At 52.5% G+C, this 15816-nt stretch overlaps 1 protein-coding gene and 1 long non-coding RNA gene across 2 annotated transcripts in view; one reads left to right on the top strand and one right to left on the bottom strand.

Moving 5' to 3' along the window:
- LOC140681608 (uncharacterized) overlaps nucleotides 1-15816 on the bottom strand; it is a 370130-nt gene that overhangs the window by 93421 nt on the left and 260893 nt on the right. The gene's annotated exons all lie outside the window — the stretch shown is intronic.
- On the top strand, nucleotides 5779-8202 carry LOC116807432 (uncharacterized). The gene is made up of 2 exons (XR_012052632.1): nucleotides 5779-6691; nucleotides 7778-8202. It is a non-coding gene; the product is annotated as an uncharacterized lncRNA (long non-coding RNA).

Raw genomic sequence — 15816 nt, 5'->3', positions numbered from 1 at the left:
CCAGGGTGTGCGGGAAAATTGACATCACCAGAGGATTCTGTCCACAAAGCAGACAGAGGAGTCCTGTGAAACTAATTTCATTTCTAAAAATGGGAGAGGCCATGGGACATTCCCCATGGGATCTCTCCAATTGCTGGAGGACACAGCCTCCTTTTCACCCTAATTCTCCTGGCCACATCTCCCTCTGCTTTCCCCATTGGCTGAAGCACTTGAGAGCTACAGACTTCCCAATCCACCTACTACATACCCAACTTAATATGCTCCCTGCTTTTATATAGCAAATGATATTCATGGCTCTGTTAAGTCTTTGTTGTTCTTCTGGAAGTTCATGAATTGAGCAGGGCCTTGGCTGAGCAGCAGTCTGTGTCATCAATTAATAACATTTTCTGAAACCGATTCCTTCTCCTGTCACTCCCTTGTGTACATCTCCCTGGCCCTCTGAGCCTTCCCCAACTGGACTCCCCCCCTTGGCCCCATCGCCCCCGCGAGGGGAATTTGGGGAGGTGGGAGTGGGGCAGCGCCAAGGCCGGGCCCCCCCGCGCTGTCCTGGCGGGAGCGGCTGCAGTGGGGACCGAGTGCGGGCGGGAGCGGCCGAGAGCCCAGCACTGCCCCAGCCCGACCTGCCCCAGCTCCATCCCTGCCCCTCGGCTGGGATGCTGTGGGTCTGGGGGGGAGAGGGAGCCGGCAGTGGGTGCTGGGCCTGGGGGCAGGAGGAGAAGGGAAGGAGAAGCAGGCTTGAGAAACAGAATGGTCAAACGATGCAGGAGAAAGTGGGATTGTGCAGGAGAAGGAGGAATAGCAGGAGGAAGAGGAGTGTGAGGAAGAGTAGAGACACAGGAGGAGGAGGAGAAGCAGAAAGAGGAAGCAGCAGAAGGTTCCACCCCTCCCTGTATCTGCAGCCTCCCTCCAGCCCCAGGAGCGCTGCTCCCCCCACATGCAGCATGTGACTGTGGAGGGTGATCCAGGATTTTCATGGGGTGAATCTTGGTGTTTCTGAGCTTTCTTGGGCTAAATATTGGTGCTTTGGTTTTATGTGGCAGCTGAATCTTTATGTTTTGGAGGAGGTTTTTGCTGACTTGTCATGTTTGGGGAGTTTTTGATCTGTATCTTGAAGTTTGTGGGATTTTGCGGGTAAATCTTGGTGTTTTGGAGGTTCTTACAGATATAAGATTCCCAATGACTTCCTGAGATGAACTGGAGCAAGGCGGAATCTCCAGTCCAAGGTGCTCTCCTCTTGTTTTTTCCCCAAACCAGGATTTTTCATTCCCTGGGCGTGTCTGGATGGAGGAGGAGGAAAAGCCCCGGAGATGCTGCAGGAGGAGGAGCTGCAAACCCAGCCCAGGGAGCTGCGGGGAGGAAAGAGCCCCCCTGAGCCAGGAAGGCGGGCGGAGATCCAGCCGGAGCTCAGAGCTGGTGGAGAAGCCTCATGGCAGGGAGAAGCCCCACAAGTGCTTGGAATGTGGGAAGGGTTTCAGTCGGAGCGACAACCTGATCCAGCACCAGAGGATCCACACAGAGGAGAGGCCCTTCCGCTGCCCCGACTGCGGGGAGGGCTTCAAGCACAACTCCACCCTCACCGTGCACCGGCGCATCCACACCGGGGAGAGGCCCTTCGAGTGTGGAAAGTGTGGGAAGAGCTTCAGACAGAGGTCTCACCTGATAGAGCACCAGGTGATCCACACCGGGGAAGGGCCTTACAAATGTTTGGAATGTGGGAAGAGCTTTGGGTGGAGCTCAGCCCTGAGAACACACCAGCGCATCCACACAGGGGAGAGGCCCTACGAGTGTCCCCAGTGTTGGAAGAGGTTCCATACCAGCTCCCATCTCCTCCTACATGAGCGGAGTCACACAGAGGAGAGGCCCTTCCACTGCCCCGACTGCGGGAAGGGCTTCAACCGCAACTCCAGCCTCACCGTGCACCGGCGCATCCACACCGGGGAGAGGCCCTACGAGTGTGGGAAGTGTGGGAAGAGATTCTCCAGGAGCTCTCACTTGACCCGACACCAACGGAGGCACCACTAACTGAAGCCCTGTGAGTGCCTGGAGTGAGGGAGGAGCTTAGAGTGAGGGAAGAGCTTGGAGTGAGGGAAGAGAGTGAGGGAAGAGCTTGGTGTGCTGCTCCAGCTCCATCCCCTATGGGAGGATCTGGGCTGGATGATCCCCAGTGACCCCTGTTGGGCAGAGCCCTGCTGATCCGTGGTCCTGGTGATCCATGCTGGGTGTGGGAAAGGTGTTGGCTTCTTCTCCTTGTGCTGCTGTGATTTGGGTGGGTTCCCATGGATGGGGGATGGGAGGTGAGTGGGGGGTCCTGGTGCACTGGGGGGGGCTAATAGCTTGGGGGTTCCCAGCGATTTGGCGGGCTTGATGAAGCGGGGAAGCAGTGAATGGGGGGATCCCAGTAAATTGGGGGGGACCCTGATGATAATAGTGGGCCTTGGGAGATAACGGGGGGGAGGAAGGACCGAACCCTAAGGGGCTCTCCTAGTGCTGGTGAACCCCCTGTGCCCCCTAGTCCTTGGGGGCCCCACAGTCCCTGCACTGTTCCTGGGGGTCCTGCGGCTCTGGGGGGGTCAGAGCGGAGGGGATGGAACCTCCGTCATGGATGGGGGCACAAAGGGGGTCCGGGCCCAGTGCTCGGCGGGGTCGGTGCACGAGGGGGGCCCGGTCCCTGTCCCGGTGCACGGGGGTGGCGCTGCCTGGGGGGGTCCCGGTGCTTGGGGGGTTCCCAGGGTTCGAGGAGGGTCCGGTCCCTATCCCAGTGCTTGGTGAGGGGGGGGCAGTGCCCAGGGGGCTCCCACTGCTCGGTAATTGGGGGGTGTCAGAATCCAGGACATCCCTCTGGCTGCCCTGGATGGCTCCAGACCCTGGCAGGGGCCTCGGAGACCTTGGCATGGTGTCAAGAACACCGGTGGCTTTGGTTTTAGCCCCTGGAGAAAATTGCCAACTTTGCATGAGGAATTACAAGGCACAAGGGTTTGAGTAGCGTGGTAGGTGAATTAAGACAGGGTGGAAAAGTAGAATTTTAACATTTTAAAATACGGGGTTCAATGGGACAAGGTGGAGGGATCTGGGTGTGTCCTGACCTTTTTCTCCTTCTTTTTGCCCTCCATGTCTTGCCGTGATGGTGACACTTTTCTGTTGGTTGAAGGTAGAGACACACTGTCCAACATAAATGATAGATATTGGCACGTTATTGTAAACACAGTACAGGTAGTTTTTAGTGTAGAAGGCAAACAGCGCCCTGAGGGCAGGGAGACTGCCACAGACCGACCTGCTAGACAGAGCTCAGCAGAGCGGACAAAGCTGTTAGAGAAAAGGGAAAATAAACGGCCCTGAGAAGCAAAGCTCCGCATCTCGACTCCTTCTCTGCCCGCGCGGGCTGGGAGAAAAGGACTTTTCACAATCTCGGGGTCATCTCGACCCCCAGAAAACCGAGAGGGGGTCTCCACTCGTCCCAGTGCCCGGTGAGGGGGGTCAGTGCTCGAGGGGGGTTCGGGGGCACTAAAGGGGGTGTGGGTGTGGTTTTTGGGGGGTCCCGGCACCCCCCGGGGCAGGGTCAGTGCTCACCAGCGGGGGCTGCCTGGGGACCCCCCGGCCCCCAAATCACAGCCGGGTCTCCTGCAAGGCACTGAGGGGAGGCTCGTTCACCCCCCGCCCCCACCAGCGTCGCCACACACCTTCCCAAAGTGTCCCCAGGTGCTGCCAAAGTGCCCTCAGAATGTCCCCGAGTCTCTGCCAAGGTGACACCGGCCTGATGACGGCCCAGTGGTGATGTTGCTCTGTGCACAGCAGCCTCGGGATGTCCTCCATGGCTCTTTGGCACCGCTCGACCACAGCACAGCCACCGTGGCCAGGAGAGGGACAGAAGAAGAGGGTGTTGATGTCCCCAAGTGTCCCCAGCAGGTGTCGCCTGGCCAGGCGGGCACTGGCCTCCCACAGCTGCTCAGCCTCGGCCACCGTGGCCACCAAGGCCGCACGGAAATTGGGACACCTCCATTGTCCCCTCCAGGGCAGCCTCGATGTCTCTGAGCCGGCGCTGCAGCTCCCAGGGGAACGCGGTGGCTTTTCCACACGCGGCCACCAAGTCCCCCAGCAGCCCCAGGTACAGCTCCAGCCGCTGTCCCCTCCCGGTGGCCGCATCCCTGCAGGCGTCGCGGAGCTCGGTGGCCGCCTTGGCCAGCCGGGCCCAGCTGTCCATGAGCCTGTCCAGCACACGCCTGGCACTGGCCAGGGCTCTCACACAGGCCCAGGTGGTCCCTGGGGTGTCCCTGAGGTTGGCCAGGGTCCAGCCCAGGGAGGGGACAGGGCGGTGGCCCAGGGAGGGGACAGGGTGGTGGCGCAGGGCGTCCTGGAGGTGAAAGATCAAGGTCCCCACAGCCACCCGCAGGAACTCTGGGGACACGGCCAGCAGCACGTCCCTGTGCGGCCTGGCCACGGTGGCCATCAGTTCTCTCAGGGTGGCCACCAGCTCACCCAGTGTGGCCACCACAGCCACCATCGCCTCCAGCAGCTGGTGGGGGGACAGCTGGGGAGGGGACAAGAGAGGTGTCAGGGGCCTGGTGGCAGTTGTGGCCTCCTACAGTGGCCCCTGTGCCCTCCTGTGGTCCCGTTTGTCCCCTCCCTAGAGGGCTCTGCTGTCCCCTCTGTCCCTTTTGTCACCCTCTCATCTCCCACTGTCCCCCCCTGTTCCCTCCTACCACCCTCGGTCCCCTCCACCCCTCTGCCACCCCCGTGTTCCCTCTGCCACCCCCGTGTCCCCCCTGTCCCCTCCCGCCCCCCTGCTGGGATTGTCGCACTTCACGGGGCCCGATGGCCGCTGGGGACACTCCGGGGAGGGGACACGGCCGGGGACAGTTGGGGACACGCGGGAACGCGGCGGGGCCGGAGAGGGGAAACAGGAAGAGGTGACGTCATCACCCCAGCCCTGCCCCACCTTTGGCCGCTTTTGGGGGCTCCTGAGGAGATTTTGGGGGGTCCTAGGTGAGTTTTGGGGTTCCCAGGTGAGGGTTTTGGGAGGTCCCAGGTGAAATTTTGGGGTCCCAGGTGAGGTTTGGGGGGTCCCAGGTGAGGTTTTGGGGTCCCAGGTGAAGTTTGGGGGGTCCCAGATGAGAAATACCCAAGGATTTGGGGTTTCCCAGCTGCCCAGGTGAGATCTAGGGGTCCTAGGAGAAGTTTGGGGGTCTCAGGTGAGAATTTGGGGGCTTCCAGGTGAGGTTTGGGAGTCCCAGGTGAGGTTTGTGGGGTCCTGAGGAGATTTTGGAAGGGTGCAGGGGAGCTTTAGGGGGTCCCAGGTGAGAATTCCCAAAGATTTGGGGGTTCCCAGGTGAAAACAGCTCGGGGGGGCTGAGGGGGGAGGGGTTGGGGAGGTTTTGGGGTGTGTCGCATGGGTGGGGGCGGGGCGGTGAGGGAGGGTCCGGGGGAATTTGGGGGGGTGGGAGTGGGCAGATCGAACCCCCAGACACTGACCACGCCCTCTTTAGACCCCGCCCTGTGTTTCAGGCCCGCCCCTTGCTGCTGGACACGCCCACCGAGTGCCCCGCCCCCTCAGGCCCCGCCCCTCCCAGTTCCAGCTCCGGGTTCTGGCCCTGCCCCCTCCTGAAGCCCCACCCCAAATGAGCCTTGGCCCCGCCCCCAGATAGATTTTTATCATTGAAAACCAAAAATCGCCACAAATCGATCCAAAAATTCAAACCCAGGGTGCGGGAGTATGTTCTTTATTCTTTCAGTGTCTGTACACACCCCCCCCCCATCTCACTCCTAACCCCTTTCTCTCCAAGATGTGAATCTCCCCTCCCCCCGCTTCTTTCCCTGCCCCCTTTCACAGACTGTTTAGTATGTTAGTCCTACCCCAAACTCCTCCCCTGTTATTCCCCTATTGGTTGCTCTTCCTATACCCCTCCCCATAAGTTCTTGTATAAAACATCTGCTCGCCCCCCACAAGGCGTCTTGGGGCACACGAAATAAACCGAACCTGTTCACCCCAAGTCCCGTGCCGCCTCCATCTGTCCCCGCGCCGATAACTGGGACTGCAGAGCATTTACAGGGGGACCGGTGCCCGTTCTCTCCCCCCGCCGCCCAGCACGCCCACGCTCGGGGTGTCACGATGAAAGGGGACTGCAATGCAACAAATGGGAGCAAGAGGATGGTTCCCTCCTTCGTCTTGTAAAACAAATGGGCAAATTCGTGGGGGCGCCCTCCTCATGGAAGAAGAAGGAGGGAAGAGGAACATCTGCGGTCGTAGAAGCTTTGCCGGACGCTAAGAGGAGCCGAGCGCCGAGCGAAAAGAATTCGGCTCCAGGACCCTTCTTTGTTCTCGCCTCTGCGCTCTCTACCCCACCCCCGCCGAGATCAGACGTCCTGCACTGGGGCAGATGTGCTGCAGGGGCTTTGAAGGGGGGGTAGACCTACCCCAGGACAAAGAGGGCGGTTTGGCAGCGGCTCAAGGGAGCCAGGAGAACGGCTCGTCAGGGGACAGCACCGGAATGAAACCACCAGAGGCCGATAGTGGCTGAGCCCAAGGCTTCACGGACGAGTTTTGGGTGCAGCCGAGATCGGCTGGACTTGCCTGCAAGTCCCGGGAACACCTAAGCCTCTGGAAGACCCAAACCGAGAAGGAACGTCCCCAGTTCGGCGCAACTTTTCCACCAAGTCGAGGAGAAGAATCAAGCCATCTCCACCCGGGCCCCAGAGGGTAAGGAGGGCTAAAACGGCGTGGGGTCCATCCCGCCAGGTGGCTGGGTTTCCCAGTTTTTTCTTTTTGCATTTTAACCCTCGCTCGTGCTCAGATGGGAGCTGTATTCTTGCATGCGCCCGGCGGGCGAGTGGGTTTTTCGTTTCTTGGGGGGGGAGGTCCCAGGCACCCCTCACCTAGTCTTTTACGGGGACCCATATTTGATTGCTTTTTCTTCCCCTCGAAAATTCGTCTTCTCTATCCTTTCCTCCCCAATCTGGGCTGGACGGAGGGGGTAGAAAAGACACAAACGGGACAAATGTTTGAAAGGCGGCATGTTAACTATAGGAGAGTTGGTAAAAGAAGCCCTGTACACCCACGCATTGTGTCGACATCCAGCTGCATCGGGTTCCTCTCCTGTAAATTCCCCTTTTGCTTCTGTGAAGCTCCCCAGACCCCCTTGCCCTCGGATTTTCCTAAACTTTTCCCTATCTTCCCTTGGGAATGGCTGTGGCCAAGCCGCCCCAGGCGCCCTGCCGGGTACTGCTGCCTTCCCTTGGGGATGGTGTTGGCTGCGCCGCCTCTGGGGGGGGGGGCAGTGCACCCGGCACCCCCTTACAAGATGGCGCTGGCCACGCCACTTGGAACCTGTTTTCCCGCCATGATCCTTCTTTTCCGCCCCTGGTTTCCCACCATCCCCACCCTCTCCCCAAGGGCCCCGACAATCAAAATTGCTGCGAGGCTAGTCCCTGTGGGGGGGAGGCGGGGTTGGATGTTCCCTAATCCTTCTTCTGGCCCTTCCTCTGGTGGGACGGATCGCTGCCGAGGACCTCCCATCAGAGGACCCCCCTTCTTAGAAGATCACTCCCCTTCTCGGGTGGGGGGGTCTCCTTTGAGGGAGGGTGGGGCGGAAACCCCGGACCGGAAACCCGCCATTTTGTCTTCCCCCTGAGATGGCGGCACCCTGGTCCACCCCTTACCGATTCCCCTTCTCAATCATGACAGTCACTGATCAAGTTTGTCTGATTCCCCTATCCCATTCCTTAATGCACCCTACTCAATGTTCCCTTTTATTTAATAATCTACTTGTTGAGTTATATTTTATAGAAAGCAAGATCATCCTATTTAGTTTATACCCACGGTATTATGCCCACTCCGGAAATAAAGAATAAAATCAGACAAGCCATGTCGCCGCTCGCTGCTTCAACTCTGCTATACATCTCCAGCGTCGCGACAGCCCAAGTTTCGAATCAGATCAAGCTGTGAATTCTGCTGAATGTTTTACCCCGAATTCAGAATTTGTTTATGTCAATTTTATACGCTTTGTATATTAATTTGTTTTATTGTAATTATAATTAATTTGTACTTTTCTGATGTTTTTCAATTTATTTCTGTTTAATAATTTGTAATGTTACTATATGATTTTGTTGTATTTTACATATGAAGTTTATATTGTTTATATGCAGTATTAATTTGTTTAAACGTCAGAATTCTCCTTTCTTTTGTAAAAAGAAAAAGAGGGAGATGCGGGAGTGTGTTCTTCATTCTTTCAGTGTCTGTACACACCCCCCCCCCATGTCACTCCTAACCCCCTTCTCTCCAATATGTGAATCTCCCCCCCCCCCGCTTCTTTCCCTGCCCCCTTTCACAGACTGTTTAGTATGTTAGTCCTACCCCAAACTCCTCCCCTGTTATTCCCCTATTGGTTGCTGTTCCTATACCCATCCCCATAAGTTCTTGTATAAAACATCTGCTCGCCCTCCCCAAGGCGTCTTGGGGCACGTGAAATAAACCGAACCTGTTCACCCCAAGTCCTGTGCCGCCTCCATCTGTCCCTGCACCGATAACTGGGACTGCAGAGCATTTACAGGGGGACCGGCCGCCCATTCTCTCCCCCCGCCGCCCAGCACGCCCGCGCTCAGTGGTGTCGCGGTGAAAGGGGACCGCAACTCAACACTATTTGATCCCAGTTCCATATTTGATCCCTATCTCTAGTTGATCCCAGTCCCTATTTGATCCCAGTCCAGTTTATCCCAGTCTCTAGGATCTCAATCTGTAGGATCCCAATCTCTAGTTGATCCCAGTCCATATTTGATCCCAATCTCTCGTTTATCCCAGTCCCTCTTTGATCCCAGTCCATATTTGATCCCAGTCCCTATTTTATCCCAGACTATATTTCATCCCAGTCCATATTTGATCCCAGTCCGTATTTGATCCCAGTCCCTAGTTGATCCCAGTCCATATTGCGAGGATGCTGGACTCCAGGACGCTTTGGGTGGGTGGAGACGAGAGATCTCTGGAGGCTGCCCTTAGAATATCTGGTTTATTCGAGAGGGTGAAAGGCCCTGCTTGGAGTCACCAGACCTGACCCGTGGCAGGCCCGAGGGCGTGGGGGAAGGGAGAGGCAAGGGGCAGAGGGAGATAAGAGAGGATCCCAAGAGGATGTTCCAGGAGAGGGGCAGTTCCAAGAGAAGGGAAGTTCCAAGAGAGCGTCTGGCTCCTCAGGGACTCCTTGTCAGGGGCTTCAAGGTGGGCTGGAACAAGACTTGGGCCAATGGGGTCACAGACTCCTGATGCTTCAGGGGAGGGTTACAGGTGTGGGATGAACCGTACATTGGGGTGAGATCCAACAGTCCATTTGACCCTTGGACCTACCTGTAGGTAAGGGCATTGTTCAACCAGAAGGGGGGATTGTCTTCGTCCTGGCTGTACGATTGTGTTCTACTTGTGCAGTGACTACGGTTTGGTATGTCACAAATTGTTACCATCTCAGTCTCTGTATTTTCTAAACTTTTTGCCAGGCATATTTATGAGGCTTTCCTATTTGACCTTCCCCAACACATATGATCCCAGTCCATAGGATCCCAATCCATATCTGATCCCAGTCCCAATTTTATCCCAGTCTATATTTGATCCCAGTCCATAGGATCCCAATCCACATCTGATCCCAGTCTCTATTTGAACACAGTCCGTAGTTGATCCAGGTCTCCAGTTGATCCAAGTCCATATGATCTCAGTCCCAATTTGATCCCAGTCCGAGGATCCCAGTCCCTATTTTATCCGAGTCCCTTGTTGATACCAGTCCATAGGATCCCAGTCCATGTTTGATCCTTGTCCGTATTTGATCCCAGTGTGATCCCAGCATGATCCCAGCATGTTCCCAGGTGTTCCCATTCACCCCTGTAATAGTTCCAGGCACTCCCAGTACGGTTCCAGTCCTTCCCAGTATGATCCCAGTATGAACCCAGTCACTCTCATTATGGAACCATTTGCCCCCAGTAAGGTCCCAGTCACTCCAAGTCACCCAGTATGATTCCAGTCACTCCCAGTATGATTCCAGTCACTCCCAGATAGTCCCAGTATTATTGCAGTAACTTCCTTTATGGTTCCTCTGTGATCCCAGTCACTCCTGGTTAATGCTGCCTGGGATCGCAGGGGTCCATCTGACCCCCGGGCAGCCACTGCCGTGGGTGTCCGGATAGCGCTGCGCTGTCAGGCTCAGCCTGTCTGGGTCCCTCAGCTCAGCTCCCAGCCACAGGCAACTTAGGGAGCACCTCTGGGGTGATTTCAGCTCTGTGAGTTCAGCTCTCAGTGATTTCGCTCTGTGCTGGTTTAATGTTTTTGCTGGGGTTACCCAAACACTGTGGCAGGCTGTGGGCTAATCCAGCCGAAGGCACACGGTACGGTGAGGAGCATCCAGGCAGGAATGAGGACAGCACCAACAGAGACAATTTTCATCTTTGGACAAGGATGGGGCTTTTAATAGGGAATATTCAGGCAAAACTTGTCTGATTTTAGGAAGGTCTTGTGTTTGACTCAGGGGAGTTCTTGTCACTGTTTGTGGGAGTAGTGTTTGCAGTGCCTAGGTATGGTTTTATGTTTTTCCTGGGTACCATATTGGACCAGATGGTAGTAGAACACACGCATACCCTCTACCCCAAGTAATCAACTGGAAAGGCCCAGAAATTTGATGTGTTTCTGGGTCCTTCACTAGCACTGATGGTTTCTCTGTGAGCTTTGCCTGGGTGGTGTTTGCAAAGTGGCAAAGTATTGGCGGGTCAGGCTCCGATGTTGATATTTAGGAAGTTGATAATGTAGAGAGCCTTGCAAAGTCTCTCAACTGGAGATAGGATTTTTATTTCTCTTCGCTGCTGATTGAGGACTCTTTTGAGGGTTTGATGTGTCCTTTCTACAATTGATTGTCCTGTGGGATTTGCTGGTATGCCTTTTTTTGTGTTCTATTCCCCATTCACTGAAGAACTCTCTTAACTTTCAAGAGGTATAGGCAGGTCCATTGTCTGTTTTGATTTGTTTTAGTACTCCCAGAGTAGCAAATGCAAGGAGGAAGTGCTTTATGGTGTGCTGTGTAGTTTCTCCTGGATGAGCTGATTCAAATATTGCTCCCGAAAACGTGTTGACCGATACGTGTACGTATTTTGACCTTCTAAAAGGTGGGAAATAAGTTATGTTGCAGCATTTTTGAGAGAAAGAGGACATGAGTTATGAGATTTGAGCTACTCCAGTCTAGGCCTCAGATTTGGGCCTTGTGGGCCTTCAAGCCTCTGACGCAGTTAGAAATTCAGAGCTTGTGGTGCAGATAGAAATAGTCTTAAGGTGTGATGGGGACCACTGGGTTGTCTGGGTGTGAATTAGTATAGGTTTTATAGTGTAAGGTGTAGGCCGTTTTAAGGAAAAGGTAAACAATGTTAGCCTACCAATCAGAGTGTCTTTGTTTTTGTAAACTATGTAGAAGCTTATATAAACTGCCACCTTATCTTGAATAAAGGGAGAACGCTTGATTAACCACATTGGTTCAGACCTGCGTTTGTCTTGTCCAGCTTTCAGTTTTTCTGAGATTCCCTGGCTTTTAGTGGCGCCCGAACAGGGACTCAGGAGGCTCCGAAAAGGCTCCCAAATTACTTTTAGAGTATTGGGGAGCCAAGTTTGAGTCGCGCGACGAAAATTCAGGTCCAAATCGCCTCATGGCGATGGGGCCGGGATCCCAAATTCACTTTTTGTGAACGGGGATCAGGTGGAACGGAGCAGAAGTCTCCAAACGCCGAATTGTGCCGTTTCCCAACGGGAGGAAAAAGACTCTTCGCATTGTTGTTTGTTAGCGAGAGTCCGTTGGAGCAGTGGGAAGACCTCGGCGTTCACAAAGGACCCGAACGGCGGGTGTGGACGTGGCCGGGGCCGGGAAGCTGGAGCGGGATTGCCGCCTTGCCGAAGAAAAGCGAGAGTGAAGCAAACCGCGGAGGTTGGAGGTAAGCCGCGGAGAGAGAGAGAGGGTGAAAGTTCACCATGGATGGGGATCTGCAGGCTTCAGTGCGGCTTCTCTTTCATATTCTCTCAAAGAGAGCTGAAAAAGTTAAAGAAGCCGATCTGGAACAGTTTGTTCTGTGGGCAAGAAACAAAGGCAAACTGCAAAAGCCTTCGCTGATTTTTAGTAAAGTCGAATCGCAAGAGCTGGGGCACCTGCTTTGGGACGCAGTGATAGAGGGCAGAGAAGGGAGAGAAGCGGTGCTGGCCCCTCGTCCCCCCTCGCAGCAGCCACGGCTGGCAGCAGCAGCGGCGGCGGCGAACAACCCAGCGCGGCTTGGAGGGGCCGGGCACAGCCCTGCTAGCGGGATCGCAGAGACAGTTACACAGACAACAGCAGCGCAGACCCCTGCCCCAGGCAGCCCCCACCCCACCACGGTGGCACTGCGCCCACTTCTTCCAAACTCCGATTCCGATGACTCAGAGTCAGACCCTCCTGTTGTCAATTGTAGCAGGAACAAGTGATCACAAAACAAGATACAAAGGCAAGAAAAAGTTACAGAAAGCCCTTCCTCGTCCCTTGTGGAACGGGTTGGCAGAACTAAGGCAACGGGCTGTGGCGGAGAGCAGCAGGGTGCGGCAGTGAGCACTGGCCAGCCGCCCGGGCGGACCGCAGAGCGGCAGCACGAAGTGGCAGCGCGGAGCGGCAGGCGCGGGGCCAGGCAGAGCGGGGCCGGCCGGCACCGAGCCTGAGGCGGCCCCGGGGCGGAGCGGACTTCGGCCGAGAGACAGAAGGCTCCTTGTTGCTGAGCAACAGCGTGAGGAGGGAGATGGGCGTTCCCAGGGGCTCGGCCGTGCTGGAGTCGGAGCAGGCGGGGCGCGGCCGCATCAGGGGCGTCTCCTCTCCCATCCCCACAGTGACGCAGCAAGGACGGGAGCGAGACGGCGCCGCCCCCTCATCTCCCCGCAGCACCCCGCAATGGTGGCGGAGACGCTGCACAGCCTGGTTGCCACGGTAACGACAACCCCGAGAGCAGCAGTGTCACCGATGGCGAGATGGCAACACTACAGCAAAAATTTCAACAGCATTTTTCCAATTCCTTGCAAAAGTCAGAAGACGTAATGAAAAAGTATAGCAGTACCAATTGTTTTCCAAGATACCAAAAAGGATGAACATTATGCAAATCAAAGTTATTTCAAATACAATGTGGATGAAAATCACTTGAAAAAGATAGAAATGTTAATAATGATTTAATTGCCAAAAATGTCTCTGAAAACAAAGATTTGAGAAAAGTCAGTCAGATGGAATGTTGGCATTGAGTTCACAATTTCTGGTTTTGAGTTTTTATAGATAATAAGATAGGTAATGATGATTTTTGAGTTTTATTGATAATAAGATAAATGATGATTGTCAAGTTTTGTAGGTAATGATAAGTAGTGATTGTTACTAATGTTATATGAATGCTTTGAAAAGATTGTCTTAAAATATTTTAAACATTTCTTGTTGATAAGTTGATCATATAATGTAAGTTGTCTGATTTTTGTGATAAGAATTATTATTAAGATGTTAAGGTATTGAGGTGTTGTTTTAATATTTACAGTCAGTTTTCATATGTTTTATTGTCTTTTTAGGTGATTGATTACAAGATGTGTTTTTTCAGGATCCTGTGTTTTTGACTTTTTAATTACTCATGTGATTTTTTTTTCTTCAATCTTCTATGCAGCTGCAGTTCATCTTCTTTTACAAATTTATAGTCCAAGTTTTGGTTCAAGATTTCAGACTTCAAATTTTTAGATTTCTGAAGAAAAAGTTTGTTGTATTTAGAGAATTTTTGTCTTGAAAGAAATTTTAGACAGGTTCAATTATTTGATGGTTTGATAAATTTTTAATAATAAGGTTTTTTACTTATAACTGTTATTTCTAAGACTTTTGTTTTAAACATATCCTCCAATTAGAGTTTGAGCTCTGGCCAAGCTCTGCCTCTACGTGGATGGTGTCATTGACCCAGGTGTTTTCTGCATCAAAAAGTATTCAAGCCCTTTTGGCTTGACAATTTGACCATATAGGACAGCTGAGCCTCAAAGGGAGTTTTGGAGAGACATGATCCGGACATGTTTTATCCAAATCTCTGTTGTTTTAAGGTTTGTCAGCTGCGGCAGACTCTGGGATGACAATTTGATAGTGTAGCACTTGGTAACTGTGATTTTATATGTAATATTGATTGTGTATTATCTGATTGATTTTTATTTGTTGTTAGTTTCTTTACTATGTGCATTGTTTTGTTCTTGATGTTTTTTCATGTTTATAACAAAGATGTTGATATTTCCATTTCTTCATGCAAGTTTTAGGGAACAGAATTGAGAGAGGACCCTCCATTCCCTGTAGGGGTGTTGGGTTTGTTTGTGTTTTAACAGGTGCAGAATCTGGATGGATTTCAGGGAAGAATGTGGAACTTATTAATTGCAAGAGAGCAACTGATCTCTCCACAAGTGGATCAGAGGATGCACAGCAAAAGTGGATTGTGCAAAGATTTGTGTTTCACCCACAGAAGATCGTGGGCTTTGGGTTTTTTTTTAATAAGTGTGTTCTTAATGATGTTATAGATGGGCAGGACAGATGCTCTTGCTGCATTGATACAAAAAGGCAGAGACAGAATTTTAAAAATAGATGAAAAAGATACCAACCCGCAGTGATAACAACGTCAACGACAACAGTTTGCCTGGAACATCCCGTGATGAATCCAGTTCTGATGAAAATTAATTTTTTAGAGTACAGAGAAATAAGTCGAAATATCAGAAGTGTGAAGTTAGATTTATCAGAAGTTAGTTTATTAGAAGTTATAGTTTATGTTTAGAATTAAGTTTGTTTCTTTCATGTTAAACAGGGCATTCAAAAACCTGAGAAATATGTGGTGGGCCTCAATGTTTTTATTAAGCAGTATTTTGGTTGTTGAAGTATCTGAAATCCTTGACATTGACAAAAAGAGAAAATATGTGGATCACTTGGGCCAAACAAACTAGGCAAGATTAATTCTGCCTGTTGTTAGCCACACCGTCTAACCCCTTTTCGTACTTGTTAAATTGGAATCTCATTGGGTCCCATTGCAGAGTTCAAAACTTGGACCCGAGCTCAAATAAATCTAAATAGCACTCTGGGAGCGCAAGCTGTTGCATTTGTGCAAAACCTTAAATTTACTGACGACAGTCTTCAAGAATTTGATCTTTTGGGTTCTGTCCCAGGAAATTACTGTTTGATATTTGGATCTTATGCTACCAAACCAACTCAAGAAAATGGAAAATTGACAGATGACGACACTTGGTTGTCTCCCAGATCACCATTGTATTACAACTATTCAGAATATGGTAAAAATTCGACTCAATCTGTGACACCGCCAAGAGGTGGTGCAGGAAAACTGCCCCCAGGAACCTTCCTCATTTGTGGGGACCGAGCCTGGTCAGCAGTCCCTCAAAATGCTAGGGGAGGCCCATGTTATATCGGTAGGTTGACGCTTTTTGCTCCCACCATACATCAGGTTCTCGAATTGCCTCAGAAGACTCAACGAGCCAAACGCAGTGTTCTCCAAATGGACCCTAATTGTAAAGATATAGTGTCGTTGTGGGGGCGTGCCTCTGTAGTAGTAGCCTCACTCTTTGCCCCAGGGGTCGCCTCATCAAAAGCGCTCACACAATTGAGAACTCTAGCCTGCTGGACAGGAAAACAAATTAATATCACATCTAAATTGATAAGTGAGCTTGCTGCAGATGTAGAAGATACCCGTCATGCGGTTCTACAAAACAGATCTGCAATTGATTTCCTTCTTTTAGCACAAAGACATGGGTGCGAAGAATTTGAGGGCATGTGCTGCATGAGTTGTCTGACCATTCTC

The sequence above is a fragment of the Taeniopygia guttata genome, chromosome 37 (genome assembly GCF_048771995.1).
Source record: "Taeniopygia guttata chromosome 37, bTaeGut7.mat, whole genome shotgun sequence".
Lineage (NCBI taxonomy): Eukaryota > Metazoa > Chordata > Aves > Passeriformes > Estrildidae > Taeniopygia > Taeniopygia guttata.
The sequence above is the reverse complement of the archived record's forward strand: the minus strand, read 5'-3'. Positions and strand labels throughout refer to the sequence as shown.